At 36.3% G+C, this 27844-nt stretch overlaps 1 protein-coding gene and 1 long non-coding RNA gene across 12 annotated transcripts in view; one reads left to right on the top strand and one right to left on the bottom strand.

Annotated features, from left to right (window-relative positions):
• Positions 1-27844, top strand: part of NKAIN2 (sodium/potassium transporting ATPase interacting 2) — a gene marked incomplete at its 3' end in the record, with an annotated part of 1018208 nt that overhangs the window by 513786 nt on the left and 476578 nt on the right. The window lies entirely within an intron of this gene.
• LOC309635308 lies at positions 1285-24867 on the bottom strand. Its single transcript, XR_014248751.1, has 3 exons — positions 12016-24867; positions 5809-11973; positions 1285-5530 (listed from the first exon to the last, which is right to left on the bottom strand). It is a non-coding gene; the product is annotated as an uncharacterized lncRNA (long non-coding RNA).

The raw sequence follows: 27844 nt of genomic DNA, 5'->3' as shown, positions 1-27844 counted from the left end.
GCTTTCTCTTTTGGCCTTCGAAGATATATGTCTGTATCTTTCTTAATTTCTTGGTAAAGCAAGAAGATGTTAAGTTTTTTGTGTGGAAGTTGACTGCAAATAAGTGAAAGAACACAATTTTTTTAATTAAGGAAAAATTTAAGCTCCTGTCTAAGTAAGACGATTTAGTAGTAAACCTTTTTTTTCCTGTCTTTGTAAGTTCATTTTATTCAGAGATTTTTTTTTTTGTCCTTTTAATTCCTTCCAATTCCAGCATTGTTTTTGGTATTTATCTATGTATGTATTTATAAATGGATGTACTTATATCCTTACTCTGTTCCAAAATTAATTAAGAGGACTTTCACAGAATAAACCAATCTTTTCAATTAACTTGTCCTCTGAATTCTTCTAAGCCTGTGAGTATGTGTAGACCATGAAAGACTGAGCTTTTTTTTTTTTTAAGTGGCGCACTCTCAGGCATCCTGCTAACAAATGATGAATCGTATGTAAGTGTTTTTCTAACAAAGATTTTCCTAACTTTTAAAGTTGCTGGGCAGAATGATCATCCCTCAGATAAAGGACTTAAAAGACTCCTTAAAGCTGTGATTCTCAAAGCATCCCCTGACAACTGTTAGCAGTGAAAATTATCTCTAAGCCCCCTCCTGCTGAATTAGTCATTGTGAATGGGTTGTGGGGGGACAGCCTTCAGCTTTGAAACAAGTCCTCCAGGTAAATCTGAAATGTAAAGATTTACGACATCTTCTTTTGGGGTGGGTGAGGGGCTTACAAGAGGTTTTTTGTTTGTTTGCTTTGTTTTTCTGCAATGTATTTCAGGAAAATCGATTTTTTGAAAAATCTGTAAATTGATCAATCATTTGGTTATTTTTATTTGCATTTATACTCATTTAGGCATATTAGCTAAAAGCAAGGCTCTTGTGGGCTTTTTTAAAATTTTTGAAGTTTATTCAATGTACTATATTATGTAAACTACAGGTGTACAATATAGTGATTCACAATTTTACAGGTTATACTCCATTTATAGTTATTATAAAATATTAGCTATATTCCCCATATTATACAATATATCCTTGTAGCTTTTTTTTTTAAACATCTTTATTGGAGTATAATTGCTTTACAATGGTGTGTTAGTTTCTGCTTTATAACAAAGTGAATCAGTTATACGTATACATATGTTCCCATATCTCTTCCCTCTTGCATCTCCCTCCCTCTCTCCCACCCTCCCTCCCTCTCTCCCACCCTCCCTCTCCCACCCCTCTAGGTGATCACAAAGCACCCAGCTGATCTCCCTGTGCTATGCAACTGCTTCCCACTAGCTATCTATTTGACGTTTGGTAGTGTATATATGTCCATGCCACTGTCTCACTTTGTCACAGCTTACCCTTCCCCCTCCCCATATCCTCAAGTCCATTCTCTAGTAGGTCTGTGTCTTTATTCCCATCTTACCACTAGGTTCTCTTATAGCTTATTTTCAAATATACCTAATAGTTTGTACCTCTTAATCCCCTACCCCTATATTGCCCCTCCTCCCTTCACTCTCCCTGCTGGTAACCACTAGTCTGTTCTCTGTGAGTCTTCTTCTTTTTTGTTTTATTCACTAGTTTGTTGTATTGTTTTTAGGTTCCATGTATAAGTGATATCATACAGTTTTTCTGGTGTTTTTTTTTTTTTTTTTTAATAATTCTGGTATTTTTCTCTGTTTTCCTAAGGAGGGAAAGGAGGAGACTATCTCCCTGCTGTCCTGTAGGAACATCCTTAAAGGTCATAACCTTAGGTTATACCTAAAAGCAGCTAACTGGGATTTTATTTGATTTTGTTATTTAAAAATTTAGTGTCATCAGAGAAAGATGTTCAGTTCTGGAAGTGCAAATTATTGAAAAATGAAGACAGCTCTTGGTAATTTTAAAGGACCAAAGGGAAAAGCCTTCAGATGAAGCATTCGGTACCACCCTATTAGGGCTCAAAGTCTTTTCACTCTCAGCCCAATAGGCTTAGGGCTGCCAGGGCACTGTTGATAAGCTTTGGCTTCAGCATTTAGGATTTCAGCTACAATTTAGCAGACTTCAGTTGATCATGGTTACCCTGACTTCCATAATTTGCTTTCTACCTTTTTTTTTTCCAAGAGCAACACACTGCCATCTGCGACAAATTCTTTCACTAACTCCACAGTGAGAAAACATATTTTCGGTTTTAGGGAGAAAGGATATGTGAAATTGAAGTATTGTGACTATTAATATTCCCATGGCAATAAGCTGCTGTTTGTTTCATTAATTAAATTGATTCCTGTTGATATTCTAACTTACTCTTTTGTCACTAGGATTTGTAATTTAAACCATAAAGTGAATATTCTGAAAAACAGACAGCTTACTGTCATATTGAAAGGCAAGTCTCCATGACTTTCCACTTTACATTTGGCATAGGGACAATAATCTGTTACTGACATTCTAGATGATTACTTTACTGATATGAACACATCAGAAAAAAATAATTCATGTCAAAGTTTACATAAAAATATTCAACGCATTTGGATATATCCCGAAACTTGATCCAGGTTGTAGGGATAAAACTAAACAGGATGGTGAATATCTGTCTTAATTCTTTCTAGTGATCTCACTTCTAAAATGTTGGTGGAAAAGAATCTGAGGCACACCTCTAGTGATAGTATTTTCAGCTTGGTTTACCAAAAAAATCACTGTTACTTATTAACTTGCCCTCAAAACAAATTATGCTGAACCAAGTCTTGTTGATATAACAATGCAGCTTGTAGGGTTAAATCACAATCCTTTAAATATGGAATGCTCATGGGACCTCTGCCACCTGCCAAAGAACAGAATTTTCATGGTTTTACATTTACTTACTTTAAGTTGGAACTTAGATGTCCCGAGATCTCATCAGCTTGCAACAAAATAAAATTACAAGTCGTTTAATATCCAAATTATAAAGACTCCAAGTTCACATCTTCCTAGATTAGTAAGGTGCAATTCTCCCCTCCATCACCCCCTTGCATGTTATATCCCAGCATGCTCAATGCTTATCCATGTCCAAGAAATTAGTCCTGATTATTTTACCTTACTGACAAAATCAGTACTCAAATATACTACCACATGGCTGAAGGACCACATAATCTGTACCAAGAATACTGGATGCTTCATAAAATGTCACCACCTGCTGCAGTATAATGACTACACCTAGACAGTTCAGTTCATTTGCCCTTTTCCATCTGTGCTGCTGCCATAGCTACTAGGGGACAGATTTTATTATCCCCAATACATGCTGTCAGAGAATTACTCCAAGCCACCACAGCCGCTAGTGTAGGTCTCTGCTGACTGGTTCAGGCTTTGATTGCAACCCATCCTCAAAAAGCCCCTTCCAACTCTGTCATGCCCAGTCTGTGCTGGACAGGTCACTTGCCTGTCCCAAGTATTAAAACTGTTACCATTCACTCAGCTCCCTAAAGCTCCTCTAGAGTGCTTGAGTTGGGTAGGGTTAAAACGAGGTCAGTTATATCTTATTCTTAGACCCAGCACTTCCTTCCGATTTCCTAAGCCCTAGTATTACACTTGGGTCACACATCCACATTTCCCTTATTTTGAGGACCCCTGTTTTCCTTCCTGTCATTTAGTATTACCTGGGGATACCCTTGTACATCATATGGATTCAAACAATATTGATTCTCAAATGGAAAGGAAGTGGATGGGGACGCTTTGAATCTCCATCCTCTCAGGAATTATTTTAGTCTATGTCAATACAGAGACTCTTGTAGATTCCTGGGGGAGGTATATTGAATACTTTACATGCTCGCCAACAACATGTAAGCACTTGCCTTTGTTCAACCAAACTAGATCTTGTTAAAGTTGCACTTTCTCCACTGACTTTCAGTGAACTTAAGTGTCTGCTTGCCTTACATAACTAAAAGACAGTGTTCACAGAACTAATGGAGGGTATGCACCAATGATACAGAGTCCTCCCCTCCTTCCATTTAGCTATTTTCATTCTTCAACAGTTTTGGTGCCTAGCCTCTCCTGGGCAGTCTTTCACACAGTGAAGTGATCCAGCAGAGCGTCTGAACACTAACCGCATACCTACTGAATAGAGTTTTATTGGTCAGTAATTTTTAAAGCCGTGACTTTCTCCCCAGATGGGATAATATTGGACATTAGTCTGGAAATAGCTAATTGCTCATAACTTAATATATTTTTTCTGTAAAAATCATAAAATTTGGTAAGAGTCAAGGTTTCTGGAGTATGAAGATAAGGATCTGACTCCATCATTTCTGAAATGCGGTTGCTTGTCCACTGTTACCCAAGTCAGATAAATTCTTTAAGCCTTGGTTTCTTCTTCACATCAGTTCTCAGTTGTTGCAAGTATGGAATGAAATATTAATAATAAATTTTGAGCATGTGCCTGGCACAAGTAGGCTCTCAAATGATTGTTTATCATGTTAAAGAATTTCACTCCTTTGTGTATTTCAACATCATCCTTGGCTGTGCTTTACTGAGATTTAGGGAGCAGCAAAGATACATCATCTAGGAGTCAAAAAGGTTTTGAACTAAGAGATAATCAAAATTAAGTTCTCTTCAGAATAGGTTTCAGTACTCTTCTACCGGAACTTTTAAAAAAAATGTTCTTTATGTATCTCCTTGTCACGAATCTATAACAAAACTTTGAGTAGCAGTAGACCAGCTTTCCTACTCCTCTTTATCTCTTTCCATTTTTAATGTTTCCATTATGATTTCCAACTTCCAGGACTCAGCAGAAAAAGGGCCCTTAGTTTTTCAAACCTTGCTTGTTGTCATGAGTACCATTACCAGGAATGAAACATTTTCAATCTGACACTGAAAAGCAAGATAAATAACATGTATGGTTATAAACTGTGGCACTAAAGATGTTCCAAAATGTCCATTGCTCACTATTTCCATAATTTATTTATCTGTCAACAGCTTTATTTATTTGAGGATTATTTTTACAGGTTATTGTCTATACTCAGGCATAGATGACAAGGCTACACACATTCATCTGGGATGAACAGAACTATAAATAATATATAATTGTAAATGTAAAATGATAAAGATCCCAGAAAAGCAGCTTTTCCTTTTCTATGAACTCAGCAGATAATGCATGAAATGGTAATGCTTAGAAGTATCGAAGACTATGCATGCTACGGTGTACCTGCTATCAGTAGAGATGCGGTTGTTAAATTATTTTATTTTATTTTTTAATAGATCTTTATTGGAGTATAATTGCTTCACAATACTGTGTTAGTTTCTGTTGCACAACAAAGCAAATCAGCCATATGCATACCCATGTACCCATATTCCCTCCCTCTTGAGCCTCCCTCCCACTCTCCCTTTCCCACCCCTCTAGGTCATTGCAAAGCACCAAGCCAGTTTCCCCATGCTATGCTGCTGCTTCCCACCAGCTAACTATTTTACATTCCAAAGTGTATATATGTTGATGCTACTCTCACTTTGCCCCAGCTTCGCCCTCTCACCCCATATCCTCAACTCCATTTTCTATGTCAACGTCTTTATTCCTGCCCTGCAACTAGGTTCATCAGTACCATTTTTTTTTTAGACTCCATATATATGCATTAGCATACGATATTTGTTTCTCTCTTTCTGACTTACTTCACTCTGTATGACAGACTCTAGGTCCATCCACCTCACTACAAATAACTCAATTTCATTTCTTCTTATGGCTAAGTAATATTCCATTGTATATATGTGCCACATCTTCTTTATCCATTCATCTGTTGATGGATATTTAGGTTGCTTCCATGTCCTGGCTATTGTAAATAGTGCTGCAGTGAACATTGTGGTACATGTCTCTTTTTGAATAATGGTTTTCTCAGGGTATATGCCCAGTAGTGGGATTGCTGGGTCATATGGTAGTTCTATTTTTAGTTTTTTAAGGAACCTCCATACTGTTTTCCATAGTGGTTGTATCAATTTACATTCTCACCAACAGTGCAAGAGGGTTCCCTTTTCACCACACCCTTTCCAGTATTTATTGTTTCTAGATTTTTTGATAATGGCCATTCTGACTGGCGTGAGGTGATACCTCATTGTAGTTTTGATTTGCATTTCTCTAATAATTAGTGATGTTGAGCATCTTTTCATGTGCCTCTTGGCCATCTGCATGTCTTCCTTGGTGAAATGTCTATTTAGGTCTTCTGACCATTCTTTAACTGGATTGTTTGTTTTTTTTGATATTGAGCTCCATGAACTCTTTGTATATTTTGGAAATTAATCCTTTGTCTGTTGTTTCATTTGCAAATATTTTCTCCCATTTTGAGAGTTGTCTTTTTGTCTTGTTTATGTTTTGATTTGCTGTACAAAAGCTTTTAAGTTTAATTAAGTCCCATTTGTTTATTTTTGTTTTTACTTCCATTACTCTAGGAGGTGGGTCAAAAAGGATCTTGCTGTGGTTTATGTCAAAGAGTGTTTTTCCTATGTTTTCCTCTACAAGTTTTATACTGTCTGGTCTTACATTTAAGTCTTTAATCCATTTGGAGTTTATTTTTGTCTATGGTATTAGGGAGTGTTCTAATTTCATTCCTTTACATGTAGCTGTCCAGTTTTCCCAGCACCACTTATTGAAGAAGCTGTCTTTTCTCCATTGTATGTTCTTGCCTCCTTTGTCATAAATTAGGTGCCCATATGTGCGTGGGTTTATCTCTGGGCATTCTATCTTGTACCATTGATCTATATTTCTCTTTTTGTGCCAGTACCATACTGTCTTGATTACCATAGCTTTGTGGTATAGTTTGAAGTTGGGGAGCCTGATTCCTCCAACTCCTTTCTCAATATTGCTTTGGCTATTCAGGATCTTTTTTGTTTCTATACGAATTGTAAAATTTTTTTGTTCTAATTCTGTGAAGAATGCTCTTGGTAGTTTGATAGGGATTGCATTGAATCTGTAGATTGCTTTGGGTAGTATAGTCATTTTCAAAATATTGATTCTTCCAATCCAAGAAAATGGTATATTCCTTCATCTCTTTATGTCATCTCTGATTTCTTTCATCAGTGTTTTAGTGTTTTCTGAGTGGAAGTCTTTCGCTTCCTTAGGCAGGTTTATTCCTAGGTATTTTATTCTTTTTGTTTTAATGGTAAATGGGAGTGTTTCCTTAATTTCTCTTTCTGATATTTCATTGTTGGTGTATAGGATTGCCAGAGATTTCTGTGCATTAATTTTGTATCTTGCAACCTTACCAAATTCTTTGATTAGTTCTAGTAGTTTTCTGGTGGCATCTTTAGGATTTTCTATGTATAGTATCATGTCATCAGCAAACAGTGACAGTTTTACTTCTTTTCCAATTTGTATTCCTTTTATTTCTTTTTCTTCTCTGATTGCTGTGGCTTTGACTTCCAAACTATGTTGAAAAAGAGTGGTGAGAGTGGACATCCTTGTCTTGTTCCTGATCTTAGTGGAAATGCTTTCAGTTTTTCACCACTGAGTATGATGCTTGCTGTGGGTTTGTCATATATGACCTTTATTATGTTGAGGTAGGTTCCCTCTATGCCATGTTCTGGAGAGTTTTTATCATAAACAGGTGTTGAATTTTGGCAAAATCTTTTTCTGCATCTATTGAAATGATCATATGGTTTTTATTCCTTAATTTGTTAATGTGGTGTATCACATTGATTGATTTGCATATATTGAAGAATCCTTGCATCCCTGGGATAAATCCCACTTGATCATGGTGTATGATTCTTTTAATGTGCTGTTGGATTCTGTTTGCTACTATTTTGTTCATGATTTTTGCATCTATGTTCACCAGTGATATTGGTCTATAATTTTTTTTGTGGTATCTTTTTCTGATTTTGGTATCAGGGTGATGGTGTCTTCATAGAATGAATTTGGGAGTGTTTCTCCCTCTGCAATTTTTTGAAAGAGTTTGAGAAGGATAGGTGTTAGCTCTTCTCTAAATGTTTGATAGAATTCACCTGTGAAGCCATCTGGTCCTGGGCTTTTGTTTGCTGGAAGATTTTTAATCACAGTTTCAATTTCATTACTTGTGATAGGTCTGTTTATATTTTCTAATTCTTCCTGGTTCAGTCTTGGAAAGTTGTACCTTTCCAAGAATTTGTCCATTTCTTCATGGTTGTCTATTTTATTGACATACAGTTGTTTGTACTAGTCTCTTATAATCCTTCATATTTCTGCAGTGTCAGTTGTGATTTCTCCTTTTTCATTTCTAATTTTATTGATTTGAGTCCTCTCCCTTTTTTTCTTGATGAGTCTGGCTAAAGGTTTATCAATTTTGTTTATCTTCTCAAAGAACCAGCTTTTAGTTTTATTGATATTTGCTTTTGTTTTCTTCATTTCTGTTTCATTTATTACTTCTCTGATCTTTATGATTTCTCTCCTTCTCCTGACTTTGGGTTTTCTTTGTTCTTCTTTCTCTAGTTGTTTTAAGTGTAGGGGTAGATTGGTTATTTGAGATTTTTCTTATTTCTTGGGGTGAGATTGTATTGCTATAAACTTCCCTCTTAGAACTGCTTTTGCTGTGTCCCATAGGTTTTGGGTCATTGTGTTTTCATTGTCATTTGTTTCTATGTATTTTTTTAATTTCTTCTTTGATTTCTTCAGTGATCTCTTGGTTATTTAATAGCACACTGTTTCTCCTCCATGTATTTTTGTTTTTTACAGTTTTGTTCCTGTAGTTGATTTCCAATCTCATGGCGTTGTGGTCAGAAGAGATGCTTGATATGATTTCAGTTTTCTTAAACTTACTGAGGCTTGATTTGTAACCCAAGATGTGATCTATCCTGGAGAATGTTCCATGTGCACTTGAGAAGAAAGTGTATTCTGCCACTTTTGAGTGGAATGTTCTATAAATATCAATTAGAACTATCTGATCTGTTGTGTCATTTAAAGCTTGTGTTTCCATATTTATTTTCTGTTTGGATGATCTGTCCATTGGTGTAAGTGGAGTGTTAAAGTCTCCTACTATTATTGTGTTACTGTCAGTTTCCCCTTTCATGGTTGTTAGCTTTTGCCTTATGTATTGAGCTGCTCCTTTGTTGGCTGCATAAACATTTATAATTGTTATATCTTCTTGGATTGATCCTTTGATTATTATGTAGTGTCCCTCCTTATCTCTTGTAACAGTCTTTATTTTAAAGTCTTTTTTATCTGATACGAGTATTGCTACTCCAACTTTATTTTGATTTTCATTAGCATGGAATATCTTTTTCCATCCCTTCACTTTCAGTCTGTATGTGTCCCTAGGTCAGAAGTGGGTCTCTTGTAGACAGCATATATGTGGGTCTTGTTTTTGTATCCATTCAGCCAGTCTGTGTCTTTTAGTTGGGGCATTTAATCCATTTACATTCAAGATTATTATTGATATGTATGTTCCTATTACCATTTTCTTAATTGTTTAGGGTTTGTTGTTGTGGGTCTTTTTCTTCTCTTGTGTTTCCTGCTTAGAGAAGTTTCTTCAGCATTTGTTGTAAAGCTGGTTTGGTGATGCTGAATTCTCTTAGCTTTTTGCTTGTCTGAAAAGCTTTTGTATTCACCATCGAATCTGAATGAGATCCTTGCTGGGTAAAGTAATCTTGGTTGTAGGTTTTTCTCTTTCATCAGTTTAAGTATATCCTGCCACTCCCTTCTTCCCTGCAGAGTTTCTGCTGAACAATCAGCTGATAACCTTATGGGGATTCCTTTGTATGTTATTTTTTGTTTTTCTCTTGCGGCTTTTAATATTTTTCTTTGAATTTAATTTTTATTAGTTTGACTAATATGTGTCTTGGTGTGTTTTTCCTAGGGTTTGTCCTGTATGGGACTCTCTGTGCTTCCTGGAATTGAATGACTATTTCCTTTCCCATGTAAGGGAAGTTTTCAACTATAATCTTTCCAAATATTTTCTCAGACCCTTTCTTTTTCTCTTCTTCTTCTGGGACCCCTATCATTTGAACATTGGTGCGTTTAGTGTTGTCCCTGAGGTGTCTGAGATTGTCTTCAATTCTTTTCATTTTTTTTTTTCTTTATTCTGCTCCTCGGCGGTTATTTCTACCATTTTGTCTTCCAGCTCACTTATTCGTTCTTCTGCCTCAGTTATTCTGTTATTGGTTCCTCGTAGTGTATTTTTCATTTCAGTTATTGTGTTGTTCATCTCTGCTTGTTTGTTCTTTAGTTCTTCTAGATCTTTGTTAAACATTTCTTGTATTTTCTAAATCCATGCCTCCATTCTATTTCCAAGATTCTGGATCATCTTTACTATCATTACTCTGAATTCTTTTTCAGGTAGATTGCCTATTTCTTCTTCTTTTATTTGGTCTTGTAGGTTTTTACCTTGCTGCTTCATCTGTGACATATTTTTTTTGCTGTCTCATTTTTTTTTTTTTTTTTTTTAATGAGTGGGGTTGTGTTCCTGTCTTACTGGTTGTTTGGCCTGAGGCTTCCAACGCTGGGGTTTTTAGGCTATTGGGTAGAGCTGGATCTTGGTGCTGAGATGAGGAACTCCGTCAGACCTCACTCCGATGAATGTTCCCTGGAGTCTGAGGTTCTCTGTTAGTCCAGTGGTTTGGACTCTCATCTCCCACTGCAGGAGCTTCAGAGGGACCCTGGGCTCGTGAACCACAATCCCGCAAGCCACCTGAGGTAGAAAAAAAAAAAAATAACAAAGTAAAAAATAACATTAGACTAGGAAACTAACAGATATGTTAGGAGGAATATAAAAATAAAAATATAGATGAATCAATAACCGGAAGGTACATCAGTACCACAGTAGTAAAAAAGAGGAGGAAGGAAAAGAAAAACAAAATTAAAAAGGGGGAAAAAAACGCCTTGGCTGTGGAGGGTGGGGCCTAAGCAGGGGCGAGGTTTGGGTGGTGGGCAGGACCAATGCTCAGGACCCACAGGACTGTGGGGGGTGGGGCTTAGGCTCAAGGAACAGAAGGGGCCCAGGCGTGTCCTCCACCCCTGGTCTCAGAGGGCAGGGGACCTCACCTGGGAGCCCAGCAGGCTTCCTGGTCTCAAGTGGGTGAGGCAGACACCCTCCTCTCCTCTCCTGCGTCTCCAGTCTGGGAGGGCCCTTCCTGCCTGCCTCTCCTGATCTCCCTGGCCTTCCTCCTATACCCCCAAGGACCCACGCAGCTTGGAGGGGGCCTTGAAGGGAGGGAACTGGCCAGGGAGCTCAGCAGTCTCCCCTGCCTAAGTGGGCAGGGCAATCGCCCTCCACTCCTCACCCATTCCTCCTGGAAGGCCTCTCCTACCTGCCTCTCCTGTTCTCCCCAGCCTCAGGGGCACAGATCCTGTCTGGCCTCCACTTCTCCTTCCCCTTCAGTCCCCCTGTGTCCTACTGGTTCACTTTGGGGTTCCTTCCTTCTCCTTGGGCATCAGAGTCCCCCACCAGTGGCCAGCAGGTGCACTAGTTGTAGGGAGTGCTAACTCCGAGTCTTCCCACACCGCCATCTTAACTCCGCCTCTCTAAACCATTTTAGAATAACACAGCAAACAGTTTCATGGAATGCTGTGGTAAGGGCCACAGGAATTTAGTGAAGTCCTCCAAGAATAATGTGGTTTTAAAATGCCCAGGGCTAATGATGTATCAAGGGTATCTCCAGAGTAATTATATGTGGTGGCTTATGGATGGACCTTGTGATCAGTAATGGAATAATCTTCCCAGTTACTAAATTCAGTGAATAAGTGTCTTAATCCACTTAAATCTTTTTTGATCTAATTGATTCTAAATCATGTGAGTCCCTTTCCTTCCCAGGCACAAAGAGGCGTTGGCACTCTGTTAAGCTTGGAAAAAGTCTACGGATAGCCTGCTACCACCTGGAGAATACAAATCGTCTTTGGGAAGGACTTTGATTTCATTAATAGTAACATAATAATAAGCACAAGAGAGCTCTGAAGACCCTAGAAGACATAAAGGAGGAAATTAGGGAAACAAAATTGTAATGAATACAAAATTTCTAAAATTCCATTTGTGAATCACATAGATTTCTACGAACTGCCCATCACCTGCAATTTGAGTATTGAAACTGATAAAACACTGCCCATCACCTGCAATTTGAGTATTGAAACTGATAAAACACAGACCTTTTAAACTGTTACTAGATTCTAGAGTATTCTTTTTCCATATAGATATATTTTCCTACATTTTTTCCAAATCAGATCTGTGCTCTGAAAAGAAAAATAGCATTTTAAAAGGTTGATATTACTAAATGAGGCATTTCCAGGGATCATTCAGAATGTACATTGTGTTTTGATATCAGTAAAGACAAGCAAATTTGTTTGAAATAGTCAGGAAAACATTGTTTTTATGTCATAAAAAATGAGATCATCATAGATATCAGTGTGCATATATTCAAAATTCCATGACCTTTCTTCAACTTTACCCACAAGTGTATATTACCACTGTTGATCTGAAATAGACTGTCAGATATTTCTCCAGTAAAGATGAGTTTATTGGGGATCAGCAGAGAATTACAATTTGTGGTCCATAACCGTGGTGAGTCACTTGTAAGTTCCTGCACAGCAAGGGAAGGAGGATGCTTTTATAAAGAGGAAAAGGAAGTTGAGAGGGCTAGAGTAAAACAGTCTGTGGCTTTTCATTGGCCGAGTCCTTACCAGGAAAGAAGAGGAGTCTTTATTCTTCCTTTTGGCTCTGCTATTGTCAAAGGGTGTGGAGCTCCCCCTTCTGGTCTCCGGATTCTATTATATTTAGCTGAGGATTCTGTTTGTAAATTTTTTATACCACTTTTTTTCTTGTTCTTCTTCTCTTTTCTATTATCCCCTATTTTTCTCTTCTGAATAAGGACTGAAGTTAATTCAGTTAAATTTAATTATCCAGTGAAAAGTTTCTTAAAGTTATTTACTAAAATCTATACAAAATGCATAATTTAAAAGTATAACTCACCAATTAAGAGTGTTGTACTTTGTTAAATGATTTGTTTCATTTTTCTTTCATAGTATGTGTGATGTTTCACATTATTTCACATGAGAGGAAGAATTCAAAACCTGTTCTGATGTCTCTATGCATGACTGTGACATTTCTCAGATCATCCTTTAAGGGGACTAGCCGAGAGACCTAGCATTGCCTGGATGCTCACCTGGCAGAAATGTAGGATAAAGGATTCACTTACTGGCAGGATGGTTGGAAAAAATGATATTTAGTATTTCTTCCAACCACAGATCCTCTGGTTCCTAGATTTCTGGACTTCATGGTGGTTTTTTACAAGTATTGAAAGTTTTCTTCAGTGACACAGACAGTAGATTGTAAATATTTTAATGAAGACTTGTCTGTTAATCATTCCTCATTGATAATATTGTTTTTATAATTTTTGAATATGCTAGTATGTCAATATGGGTGATGCTTCAAGAAGTCATCTTATCTGTGGAATAACCATTTCATTCAAACTAAGAAACTCTGTGTTTGATTTTTGCTATTATCATCAGGTGAAAATTAAAGCAACACAAAAAAATTATTATCATATTCAAAGCACACACTTTACAAAATATACAATATCTAAAGAATCATTTTCAATTTTAACAGCTCACACAACAAATAAACAGTAATGCTATGTACCATAATAGAGAAACATAAGAAGAGGAAACATCCATATTTGTCTCAGGGAGTTAATGAAGACTCTGTACAGAAGGTAAAATTTTGGCTGAAACTAGGAAAATGCATGGTATTTTGGCCAGGAAGAAAAGAATCTAAGAAGAGAATCAGAATATGCAGGGACAAAGAGACAAGAAAGAACTTACCACATTCTGAACGTAAAAAGGGCTCCTGCCCAGGGCTTCTGAATGAAAGTAGCACGAGTTCTATGAGCACTTTTTTCTCTCTTCCTCCTTCCTCTCTTCTTATCATCCCTTCAGTAATCTTGGACCTCCATTGTATATTTAGTCCCTCCCAATTGTCCTTGCTCTTCAGGGTACTAATAGATGATTTCTACCGTAACTACCCCTACCGCCAACATCACCACTAGCAACCCCAGATTAGTTTACTTGATTTTCACAATCAAAATCCACAAGCATTTATTTATTGAGCAGAAGCATTTTGAAATAGAGTATTACATGTTTTCAGGAAGGTGGTCTCTTTAGTTTTCTAATATGGTAAATTATTTCTTATAACTAAAGACTTGATAGGCAAGAAATTTAGGGAGGGGAGCCTTTGAAAAGTAAATTTCTGCTTTATGGTGGACTCCAATTTTCAGTTGGCACAGGTCCAGGAAAGATTGGGTGACTAGGTAACATCTCAGTAGCCTTTATAACTGTAAACTGCAAATAGCCTTTAAAATATACTCCTATGTGTAGATGTGTATTTGATATATATAAGAGAAGCATTGTGGAAATAAAAACAAAAATCTTTTACCTTCTACAAAACCAAGTATGGACCTTAACTCCTCATGCATAAATAGATGTTTTAGGAATTTTAATGTGATCAAGTGTTATTTCAATCCAAGCAACTGATGATTAAAGAAAAACAAATCTTCCATGACTCAGCACTTTTATCGATCAACGTAGTACCTGCCTTTGAATTTATATGCTGAGGGTTTAAATGCACAATTGAAATAGGTACCAGATCACTCTAATAGCTTAGCCATTGAGCCATGGCATATGTATTCTTTATTATTATTGTATTATTGCAACTTTCATTTATTCCATATCTAGCAAGTGTCAGGAGTTTTACATAGACCATGCTTATCCTTATAATATACTACATGAGTTCTATTATCACAGTGAGGAAACAGATACACCCTAATCTTAAGTAACTAGCTCAAAGTCACAGAATTAGTAAGTACTGATTACGATGATAAATACTGGAACAAGTCATTGTTTTCTCAAGATATTTGTGAAAATGAAAGGCCCATGGTTCTGACATTTTCAAATAAAGTTTTGTCTAGCTCCAGGGGGCTTGATGGCCACATGCGTCCTCTGATACCAAGAATGCATTCAGATCTCGACCCAAGGTCAAGTCCATGCCCTGATGTATATGAACCTTTATGAGAAGTACTTTTTTTATTCTTGTTCATCTTTGGATATCAGTTTATATTTTAAATATATTAGTGAATATATTGCATATGTTAATGTATGAATATGTCAAAAAAAACCCAAAATTCAACCAAGTAAATTTGAGGATCTAATTGGCTCTGTAAGATAATTCATGAATCGGGCAGCACCCCATCTAGCAACTAGAAGGGTGCTCAGAGGAGCAAAATGGAAGGCTTTTGTAGAAAGGAGGGTGAGGTGAGGAAGTTATCTGAGCAAAAGAAAAGGAAGGGCTATTTTGGACCAGAACATCTTCTTTTTTGGGGAGGAGAAATAGGAAGCGTGTTTTGTTTTTAATCATGCAGATTGCCTTTTCTTCCTCTGGGAGATGGAGAGCGTCCAAGTGACAGATTACTTCATTGGTGCTGACCAGAAAGTTCCTACCTGGTTCAGATTTCATTTCTAGAGAAGGTAGAAACTGCAATTAGGTATTAAATCTAGGTTTGGTGTCATGGGCTTTAACACGAGGGACACCATTTTGGGTTTTTCCCTTTAACAAGTATATGTACACACATAGTTCTGTACATATACATATGGGTATATATGTGTCAAACTTTTGCTGCTAAATTTAATCTAATATTATTAAATAGAAAATAAAATTCAATAATTCATGTTTTGTTGTAAAAGGTGTAACATAGGTAGGGCCTCTAGATGATTTTTTTTTTCCTGAGAAATTTAGTACTTAGCTTAGTTAATATGATGTTTATTCCTCTGATAGCAAATTATATACTGCGTAGGAGAAAAGGCAAATGAGTTGGGTTTGCCCATGCTTATTTTAAGGCATCCAGCAGATATTTTAACAAGTCACTAATAAAAGTAAGCTGTAAAATGTTCTGGCTAAATAAAGGTAAAGAAAAATATAATTTCTTGAACAGCCCGGTTGTGTCAGAATATGTAAAGTAATTAATATGCTTTTGTTTACATTATTGTTCATCAGTTTATTTCTTATTCCACAAGGAGCTATTTCAAGAAACCTCAGGGGAAGAGTGGTAGGTGGGTGAATGGGATTGGGTGTTGTTAATGGTTGTTTAACAGTTTGAAGTTTTGATGAGCTCAGGTTGAAATATTTATATTTTCGGGAGAAGGTACCATTAATCCATCCTGTACAAATGGCTTACAGTCAATAGCCATGTGTGTCCTGTGGTCATCACTGATGGAAGTGGAAAGCTTTTAATATACATAAGGGTTGACAATTACAATTGAATTTCCTGCTCTTTATAACCATAATCCATAGGAAAATAACCTCTTAAAGCAATGTAAATTTCTATATTTTGAAATTATTTACTAAAATATGCTACATTTTTGTACCTTTAAAAATGAATGCATCAGATAACGTTATTTAAAATGAGCATTTCTCAGAAATTTTGTATTAATCTTTAACAAATTTAACACGTTTTTTGAAATTAAATATAGATATTCTTTCTAAATATAATAATAAAGTGCCAGAATTTATCATTTCAACATATAAAATGTGAAGCATGGTAGAAAATTTATTTATAACTTTAAATGAAAACTATAAACAACTGGTTCACCATAACTTTAGTTATACACCATTGTGTTACTTGATAGCGGATTCATCAGATCCCATAACCACAATTTTTATATGCATAAGTACAGTATTTATCTGCTAAAGATAAGCCAAGTTTACATGAGATCTAAATATAATCAAATTTAATATTCAGTAAACAGACATAAAAGCTCAAAGCTGAAATATCTTTTGAATAATTACTGACCTGAGTCTTTGTTATTCCTTACAACAGTAAACATTGGAATGAAAAACAAAGGCTTGTTTTACTTTAGAAAGAGGTTCAGATCCAATTATTTAACCTTAGCACTCTCTCTTGCCTACTTTAGCAAAATATATTTACATTCTTTCCTTAAATATTTTCACCCATGTAATGGTCATGGCTGAACATTAGAGTTATCTGTTACCTATTTTGTTTGCACATTTAAACTCATTTATGGTAGGACGGTGGACAGATGAATCCAGAGCCAAAACCTTACAACAAAGAAAGGACCATACTTGAGTTTTTCATTCAAATCACAAAGGATTTAACATCTGGTATAGTTGAACCCATTACACCAACACGCCCTTTTATTTGAAGAGTTGAAATATTATACAGACTATTACAAAATAGTAATACCTTTTGACTTGGAAAATGGATGAGATGAGAGAAACTGAGAAAAGGTACCCTTCATGTTATATTTTAGCTTTGAAGTTTGACTTTTATCTGGAAAGAAGAAATGTATTAAATCTAGAAGAATCAGAAGTTAACTTATATATTAATTAATTTATAGAAAGTAAGAGTGGAGAAGGAATTTAAGAGCCCACAAATCCAAACCATTAATTTTAGATGAATTACTAGAAGCTGAGAAAGGGTAAATCGTTTTGATGAAACTGTACAGATCTTGTTAAAGACTCAAGCCTAGAGTTTGTTCTCTGGTAGTTTTTCAGTCATACCAGGCTATTTGAAGTTGTAAGTCATACCAAGAGCATTTTCTAAATTAAAAATCTGTTTTGCCTAACTTATTAATTTGCAATGATAGCAATTCTATCTCTGAGATCAAGTTGTCATTCTAATGAGTAATGAAATTATAACTTTATGTTGTAGACGTTCTGTTTTGGGGGTTTTTAATTTTCTATACCTGCTAATTTTTTATTTTATTAAGACTTCCACCTATCATCTGAGAGCTTACTTTAGCATATTTATTTAAATAATTCGTTATTACTTGCAACTCCTCTCTTTATATTTCTTGGTTTTCAATCAAGAACCCTGAGCTAGACACCAGGAGTTTAGAGTTTCCAGCTCTGCCATTTAATGATTGTATGAGTTCAGGCAAAAGAACACTTTTCAGGGTCTTTGTTGTTTTAGTTGTGAATTGATTGAGTTGAACAGTGTGATTCTATAGACTCATTCTGGTCACAATAATTGACACAATATTCTATTATTCTTTGGCATTTTTATTGGACCCTTTTAACGATATGCTCCAACCTTCCTTGATCCATATACTTTACCCCAGAATGTTGGTCAAATGACATTTCTTATTTCTGACTCTCTCTCTTTCATCACTTGTAGTTCTTTCCTCGCTTCTCAACATTTACCTCTGATTCCTCTTCTCACTTTTATTCTCACTCTTGGGATTAACAACCTCAAACAATAGTGAAGAGGTCAAACTACTTGGGTAACTTCTTTTGGATACATTTGTCAGATTGAAAATACCTGCGCTTCATAGAAACTTTAAGTTCTTCCAGATTAATAGTGCTTGGTAAACAGACATATTCCCAACGTGTTCATTAAGAAGCATGCAACCAATTAAACACTGAATGAGAACAAACCACTAAGTCAAATGGAGAAAAATGCATTGAAAGGCACATATCTGTTTCATTAGGGTTAGCATGGCAATAGGAGGTGATTTTTCACTTATATAGATAATTTTTCTTGTGACTTTAATTTATTATTTGTGCAGCTGCATTGGAAGTGTCTTGAATTCCCACCTCTACTTATAATGATTTTGCTGACATGTCACTCATGCTAAGACTTTTAAATTGCATAAGGCAACTAATTTATACTCTTTCTGAAATTGTGATTATAAAGTCAATATTTGAAATACACTTAATGTTTTACCAAACAAAAGGAGGGCTATAGATTCTTTTATGTTATACCTACAATTCACAAAAACACCAAATGTATCTCCTTAAGTTATGTTTGTTAGAACTGATGACAAAGTATTATTGTCTCTTGGAAGACATTTGAACAAGATCTTAGACTAACACTCACAGACAGATAAAACTATATCCAGTTTGAAAAATATACAGAGAAGAAAATGCCACAAACTCCCTTTAGAAATTCATTTTAGTAGAATTAAAGACCTGGCAAGAAGATGCCCCACTCACACAACCATGCTTCTGTCACTTTGTGCTCACATACATCCAACGTGGATACTCTTCTGGGCTGCCCTGGAAACATTTATATATCCACTGCCACCATGGAAAATTATAGAGTTGTTTTCATGATTTAAAAATAGGGAATCACAGATTAGCCAGTTTCCAAAGACCACATCTACTACATTAATGTATGTGAAACCAAATGTAAGCAGGAAGTAAGAAGCGAATAGGAAGGAACATGAACCATTATGGAGTTAATAAGATGTCAGGCATGTTTTGTTATTGGATTTTCATTTGTATGCCCAATAGAGCCCATTCTTAATTAGCATCTCTAGTGATTAGAAAGTCATGACATTGTTTGCCAATGTCTGAAGAGACCTGCATGCAGAAGAGAGACTACTGCCTGCCTGTTGAATCTATGCGTTTGAGTTTATATATATATATTTTTTACATTCAAAAGTTAAATGTGTTATGAAAAATGGAAACAACACAAGTAAAAATTCAGTCTCCCCTCACCTCTAAGTAATCCGAATAACCACTGTAAACCACTGTTAACCTCTAGTTTCAAACTTCTGAGTGAGAGAGATATAAATATAGAAAATGTGTACAAACATATAATCATGCATTTTTATTTACATAAATAGGATAATTTCTTTGTGGGTTTTTTTAATTTTTCACTCATGACCATGCTTCCTACCAATTAAGTATATGAACATTTGGAAATAAAAATAAGGATGCATAGCTGAAAATTCTTTAGTAAACAGAAATAATTGTCCTGCAGTTAGTATATCTTCAGTTAGTGTATCAGGCAGGACAGTAAATGTTTTTAATTTAATCATTCCTCTCCAATAAAATGTAATCACTTGATCATACTCCTAGTGGGTGGAAACATCATTAGTTTTCTCCCGTCCTTGCGTTTGACTGTGTGTGATCTCCGTTTCCCATTCTGTAAAAACTTCTCAGGCCGATCTCATAGATTCCCGAGCTCTTTCAGATATTAATATTCCAGTTCAGTACAGTTTAAAACTTTAATCGCTTTTCCACTTTACTGATTATCCTCCCCATCAACTTCCCTCCCTGATTCATCAACTTGCACTGGGAAGAGGCCATGACCTGCTTTTCCATGCTTTCTTTGTCTCTGATCTCTCCCCTCGTCTTCTGGGATTCTTTCTTCTCCAGTATATTGCTGACCAGAGGGGAGAAAGAGGTAAATATCTCTTACTTAATTGATGGTGTGAAAGTTCTCCCATGTTGATTATTGAAATTTCTCCAATTATACCTTCTATGTGGCTGGCACCCCCATGCTTGCTCTTTGATAGAGTATGTGTCATTTCCTTGAAGGATCCTTCAACAATATCATCATGGCAAAATCAGTCTTCACTGCAGAAAAATCCACTCTGGCTCAACCTCTTTTAATCTCTCTCTTCTCCCAACCCAAAGTTCATGGCACTGAGGGCCCACTTAGCAAGTCTCCTATCAAAATGTCCTATTGAAGGAGACGCCAGTCTCTCTTTTTTGTGATTAGCTCCTATCTGTACAAGGGAGTCTCTTGGACCTCCCAGGGGAGGTGGAAGTTTGGGAAAAGCTCTGGCAAGTCTCTAACTAGACCGAGGTTTGCTTTTCAGACCTTCAATCTTCTGCTTAAATAGGCTGGAGCGGTGGGACTGAAGTGAGGGAGCAGAGGTGGATTGGCTGCCAGGGGTGTAGAAGCCCATTGCTTTTACCTTTTTTAGAATGTGAAGTACTTTCTCCATGTCTCAGTTTCCTAGCAGTGCCAAGCAATTTAGACCATTGGAAAAGTCTTCCTCGACATCCATTGCATGAGCAGAAATTAAAGAAAATCACAGAGTGATTTGTTTTGCCTTTTAAATCAGAACAGATCATTCATGGAAAATGAGTCAAATATTCAGGACTTTTTGACACTTTGGTGCTCTCTTTGAACTCATTTCCACTAAATATTACTCCTATGAAGGAAAAGGCTTTGAAGCTTTGAGGTGGAGGGGGCTTGCTGGGACATGTTGTGGGAGACCCACCTACTAGCAAGGGAGGGTGGCAGGATAAGGCAGAGGGAGAAGCTGCAGTGCTTTTGCAAAGGAAGCCTCAGCTCATTCTCTGAGGACTATGGAGCAGGCATAGCCCTCAGAGTTGGGCCAAATCGAGGCAATGCAAGGGCTGGGGTCTTTCACTCCCCGCATCAGCCCGTCAGTAGTTGCATCCTGTCCCCTGGGAAGGATGCATCCTTGGACGATGCAGTTCCCTGAGGCCTCGGGCAATGTTCAGTGAGAAGCTCAGCTGTGAGTCCCCAGCAGCCAGTATTCCCAGGAGCTGGGCTTGAGGGCCTTTACCTAAAGAGAGAATATAGAAGGGCACCACTTCAGTGTCCATTATAGAAAGCAGATGAATTCATTCTAACATTCCATTAGAATAAGTTGCTTCTGTTTGTACACACATTAATCTAATATCCTATCTCATGAGTGCCTAGCACCTAGTATGAATACTTCAATTTATATATAGAAGCCTTGCCTCAGTTTCTCTAAATATAAAATGAAAATTCTAATGTGGGATATTTAATATACTAATAGTATTCGTTCTTTATATAGAATATGATGAATATAGCCCTGAAGTGGTAATGTGCATAATATATTATTTTCAGTATACTATTATTAATGAAAATTCCTAGAGTTTAAATTTAGGGAAGGACTGCATTTCTCTTTTAGATGATGAGGTAGATGCACCTGCATTTAGAAGATCTTCAGCGCGTCCAGAATCAGCATGTCTGGCATCTTGTGCTTGTAACTAATCAACAAAGCCATTCAGGCTTCCCAGGCATATGGCTACAAAGTGACAGGAATTCAGAGATAAAGCTATGGATTTTTTTTCTAATAGGATATTACAGAAAGCAAATGAGCAGATATCATTTATAGAAAGAAGTAGTTACAGTGTCAGAGAAGGTAGTGAAAGCACTAAAAACTGACTTCTCTCAGGATAGCAGCACAAAAAGAAAACCTCATAAAACTGAAGAAACTTGTACAATTTTGGAAGCCATTGACAGGTGTAAAATTATTCATGGATCAAAAGTGGCTAAGAGCCTAAAATCTCTTCTAGTTTCTAGAGAATCAACATATTGAAGACATGACTTCAATTGTAAGGGCTTAGCATATGAATAGAATTGGCAGAGGATTAATGTTCCAAAGTATTGAATCTCCAAATATAAATTATACTGCACTGACCCTTTGTTCTCTGAATGCAGTAGAGAAAAGATACTATCCTGCTGGATGTCCTTGCTTTTGTCTCCCAAAATACACATTTAGTGCAAGGTCCAGTCCTTTTCGTATTCCAGTAAGAAATGGACAAATGTGCAGCTATATTACCATAAACTCTTATTTGCTTATATCTCTTCTTCTTCAAAACAAATCTTATTTTCCTGTTAAAATAAAAACAGCTATCAAACTCAGAATTGATGGGGTCAACTTAAAATATTTCTGTCACAAGATGGGTGAACGTTTTCCTTAAACTTTGCATCTAGGAGGCTTAGTTTCAAGAGAAAAAATCAACAGAGGTGAATTGTAATCAGACAGTCATTAAATTTCTTATTCACTCTCATAACTATGTGTATATCAGTGTGAGAACATGTATATCAGAAGTGAACATCAACATATAGAAAGAGATGATTGGTGGATGGAGTCAGTGTAATCAGTGTAAATTAAGCAGACTGTATGATATACACACATCTGGTTCATTAATATAATAATCTTCATAGTTAATTTTTATGTACTGAGTCTCTAAAAGTCATAAGGTTAGAGAAGTAATTTTTTGATATTCATGAAAACTATAAAGATAAATGAAAGTGGAAAAGAGGGATATTGATAGTTTTCTAAAAATCACAAGAGAAAGTTAAGAAAAAGAAAAATAGGAAAAATTAGGAATTTCAGGTAAAACTTCCCAGTGCAATTATAACATTCTGGAAAAGTCTCTAAATGTTAGTAGCAGATATGCTATTAGAGAGATAAATTAAAGTGCAGTAAGGTGACTTATTCAACTCAAAGTACCTTGCAGAATTTAAAGATTCAGGGGGGCTGGGAAAGCACCATTGTATTTGACGTGTGCTAGGTGGCTCCGTGTTTTTTCTACTGGTGGTCATGGAAGGTAAAGAGCAGCTATGGCTCATTAACAGTGGGGCTCTAAAGAAGTAAATTTAAGGAGACTTCTGCAGGACTCTTGAGCTGGTAGAATTCAGGAGTGATGCCTGCAGCTAGGGAAGGCTGAGCCCTGGTTAGCAGTATTTCAAACCTTGTTGGAATAAGGCACTGTTGTCCTTTCTCAAGTTTTGATTCTACGTTTCATATCAATGTATCCAGTACCCCTTGAGGCTTACCTACATGTAAGCCTTTGGACTGGAGTCTTTATCCTGAACAGAATCTTATACAGCATAGGGAAGAATTTTCTCTTTCTCTCTCTCTCTCTCTCTTTTTTTTTTTTAAGTTTCAGAGAGACCAGTTTAGACACTAGGTACTGATTCAGTATTTCTAAAGGACTCTTCACATGTCTGCTACTTAAATCGTATTAATAACAGGACAGGAGAAATGGCTAGTGCTGTATGAAGCAGGCTGTTCTTGCTTTGGATACATGCTGTGGTCTGTGAGTTCATAACCATTTGCACTTCCTGTGATTTTTCCTGGAGTGACTGAGTTAGGTTACAATAAACATAATTCTTTATCATCTTGTTAGGTACTATTTTTACACAAACTAAAAAGGAGAGAAGAAAAATATCTGGTTTTCTTAAGTAACAGGTTTCTAAAATATATGCATTCATGCTCAGAGAAATAATAGAGCAAAATATTCCTTTAAATATTTTGGTCACCAGTTTTCTAGGTTATTCACAATTTGTGGAACTTTAGTTTCTCCAACATTTTGCTCACAATGAGTCAATATATTTATGAGAACTTTTCCAAATATGTCTGATATGTAGATCCATTTCTTATAACACTAGCAAATAGTGCCTTTTACTTTTCCTGTAACTTTCTTGGCTAATGAAGTTTGCTGGTTGGATTTATTTTGATCATCCTTAAATCCTTTCATGCTGACAGTTTTAATTAAAAGAAAAAATTCCAATCATTTCTGCTAATGCCAGAGAAATGCTAAGTACAAATCATTTCTATTCAGAATTTCAATACCATCTCCTCTGTTAAAGCCTCATGAAATAGTTTTGGCGTTTATAGAGTTTTTCATAGATTGCATAGTAAACATGAGCAATGCTACTTTACTTCTTGTAAAAAAAAAAAAGAATATATATATATATCCAAGACCTAAAGAGATTACAAATGTTGTAGAAAGTAGTACTGATATTCTGCTCTCTTATTCTTATTATGGGTTTAGACCCTGCCAATTTTGAAATTTTGTCAGATTTTCCCTGATTTCCCTCAGCAATTCAAATAATTATTTGTTGGTTGAGATTTATGTCTGTTTCTGACATTTACTCAAAATCATCTTTGGAGACAGTGAAACAAATTATGAATTTTCATTTTAACAACATTTTCCTCATATGCCAATGAATTTTTATTGATAATTCTTAAGGATAGCCTCTTGGTAGACTTTTGAGTGTTTTTCACATTTAGATAATATCTTAGCATTATTATTTATGCTTCTCTGTTACTGATTTTCTTTTTAAGTTTTCCCCTGTCCCCTTCATATTTATTTTCTTCATTTCAATTTATTTTTCCTTGACTTACAACTTTTCAGCTTCACAGAGAATTTGACTACCTAATAAAAAGAAATACATTTTCTGGACCAAAAAGAAGTTGTGCTGAGACAAAATGACAGAATCATAATGCTCAATGTAGAAACAGCGTGTAGCCCAATTAGGGGAACAAGTAGTTTAGCTATGAATGATCAAAGCCTGACCCTAACATAAAAAGTCAAATTATTGTTCTTCATACTCAGACCCCAAGAGAAAGAGATTCTAAAGCTCATGGAGTGAAAGAGATTCTAAAGCTCACAGAGTAAACAACTCTGGGCTTACACTGAACCGAGAGGCATTAGTGAACATTTCCTTTCTTAAAGTTTCTTTTTTCATTTACTGTAATTATTTAATACAGAATTATGATTAGAGGTGCTTTCCTTTTTACTTTGAGCAATGGTGGGTTATTGAGACTATTTCTGGGCTACAGGTCCTATTTAGGCCTATGTGCCCTGTTGAGTTAGCATATAAAGGTAAAACTGCAGTGTGTCTGCCCAGTCCCCAGAAGGAAGTAATAAGTCTCAGTGAACCCATTTTACAAATAGGAAAACTATGGCACAGAGAATTTGTGACTCTGAAAATTATAAAAATAGGGCATTGAAGAACATACATGTAAATCAAAATCGAACTTCAAGCCAATATTACAGCATGTTTCACTTTGGTATTCAACTGCTGATTCCAAACCCACTTTGCCCCCCAAAAATATAGGGATATATTTTATTGGCTAACAAGTCAGAGAGGTCTAGTTACTTCCTCACTGAAAGCAATAGAGAATTCTGAAGATTTCAAAGACATGTAGAGAACCCTTATTGCATTTAATTGCTCACGGGGTGATTTTTGTTAGATGATTTATTTAATGCTCCCTGAAGTACAGCATTATAATTAATTATGCCATTATCTTTGCCATAAATGTTTTCATTACTTAGAAAAGTATTCTATTCTTTTTGAATCCCAGGTATTTTTTATTTGTTTTCTATGACCTCTAGTAACTGAGAGTGCTAAAATGTTATTATACATGCTGGACAAATAACTATGTCCATTCATTTTAAGTATCTTGCCCTTTAATTTCATTGAGTTTGTCCCCTCAATCTCTTATTATGCGTCAGGGTACAAGGGCAGAACAAACTCATTTTCATTCTGCCCTTTGTTATTTTGAAAAATCAAAGTCACTCTTTATTTTCCATTTTTCTGCACTGATAATTCTATATTTTTCACATTTAATTTTAAGTGTTTAATTAGTGACGTCTGGTTCATCAGGTGGAGAAATCTGCAGCTATAAATTAAGCCACAGTTTTAAAAATGGGCTTTAAAAAATATGACCAGAACTTTACAAAAAAAAAAAAGGTGACCAGATCTAATCTGCTGCATTTTCACTGTGGTATTTGTGGAAGATCCATTTGGCTCATGATCCTTCTGCCCTTGAATTGAAATCTGGGTTAATTGAGGCAAAGCTGAACTTGCTCTTTTGCAAAATGTGTAGAATGCTACTGCTCTTTTAATTGCTAAAATCATCCATACTGTCTTGACATTTGGACATATTCCCATTTTATTTAAAGTGTCAGCTATTTGCTCTCATATTTAGTTGCCTCTTGCACTATCAGGGTTTTGATATAAACTTTTATCCAAAATGGCATTTATCTCTAATGTTATAAGAAATACATTCTTGTAATTGCTGCCCAGTTCCACAAAACCAAGAGCCCAATCCAAATGACGGAATTTTTAAAATGTTCTTCTTTGGAAGGTCTTTGAAATAAAATGAGACAAAAAGCAGTTGAGTAAATGATATTCTGCAACCCTCCAAGCATTCCTAAGGATAAGATTTATTCTGAACCGAGAGAGCTGTTCCCTTTATTCCTCATAACATGTTTCCACATATGAAAATCATGCACTCCCCTGCCTACCTCCCCCAGTAGACTGAGATCTTTGAAGGCAAACTGCTTACTATTTATTGCTATATCTGCAGCTACCAGCCCAATTTATGGGCTCAATAAATGTTTGTTATGAGAATAAATATTTAGTCAGAATGGTGAGAATGTAGCAAAAGTAGGCGACTATTTTGATTTAAAACATTTCATCCATGGTATTCAATGAATACCCTGAGGTACAATGACTGCCTTATCCATTTTTTAAAGTGGTGAACTTGATCGAGCTGTGATACCTTTTAGGGTGCTTATGGGTTCTCAAACAGCTAATAGTTTCAACTATAAACCAGAACTGCTTTGTACAGAGGATGATAAATGAGGACATTAAAGGCAGCTTTAGCTAGGAAATGGAAATTTGTTGTCTCACTGATTTTCGAGGCGACCTGAGTGAGTCTTCACACTAACAGCAAGGCAAAGTTAGGCCCCTAAGTATTCCCAGTGCCCGCTGAGCTAACTTCCATCACACTAATCTAAATAACACACTAATTACTAGATAATCTGTAACTACCCAGTGTTTCCATGCCTGGTGTGGGCTGTGAGCCACATGGCAGCAGGCAGTGTGTGAGGTTTTAACTCAAAGTTAGCACCGACCATAGTGCCCAAAGCCAGTGGTCAATAATTCAGTATTTTTTGGGCATTTAATGAAGTACAGATGGTTGGAATACATATTTTCACAGAAATCATCCAAACCATGTCAGTCTTGCCTTCCTTTTATCACTTTTTCGTCTCTTCTTTCGCTGATTATTTCAAATTTTCCATGACCCTTTGACTCTTTTCCTAAGAAACTCATAAAAGACAGAATGTGTGGCCAAGATGACAGAGTAGGAAGACTCTGAGCTCACCTCCTCTCCCAGGCACACCAAAACTACAACTATTTACAGAGAAACTCTCAATGATGAGAATGACCTGAAGATCAGCAGAAAAGATTTTCCACAACGAAAGCTATAAAGAAGGACTGCAATGAGATGGATATTTGTGGGTTAGAGATGTGATATGATAAAGATCCCTACCCCCAGGTGGGCAACCCACAAACAGGAGGGTAATTACAATTGCAGAGGTTCTCCCCAAGGAGTGAGGGGTCTGAGCCCCACGCTGAGCCTCCCCAGCCCAGGAGTCACGCAACAGGAAGATGAGCCCCTAGAACATCTGGCTTTGAAGATCAGTGGGGCTTCTGTATGGGAGAGGTGGAGTACTGTCTGAAACAGAAACTTCTCTCTTAAATGGTGTGTGCAAAATCTCACACACTCCGAGTCCCAGTGCAGAGGCAGTAATTTGAAAGGAGCCTGGGTC

This window comes from Balaenoptera borealis (assembly GCF_965194805.1).
Source record: "Balaenoptera borealis genome assembly, chromosome: 9".
NCBI classification, from domain to species: domain Eukaryota; kingdom Metazoa; phylum Chordata; class Mammalia; order Artiodactyla; family Balaenopteridae; genus Balaenoptera; species Balaenoptera borealis.
This window is presented reverse-complemented; position numbering and strand designations above follow the sequence as displayed.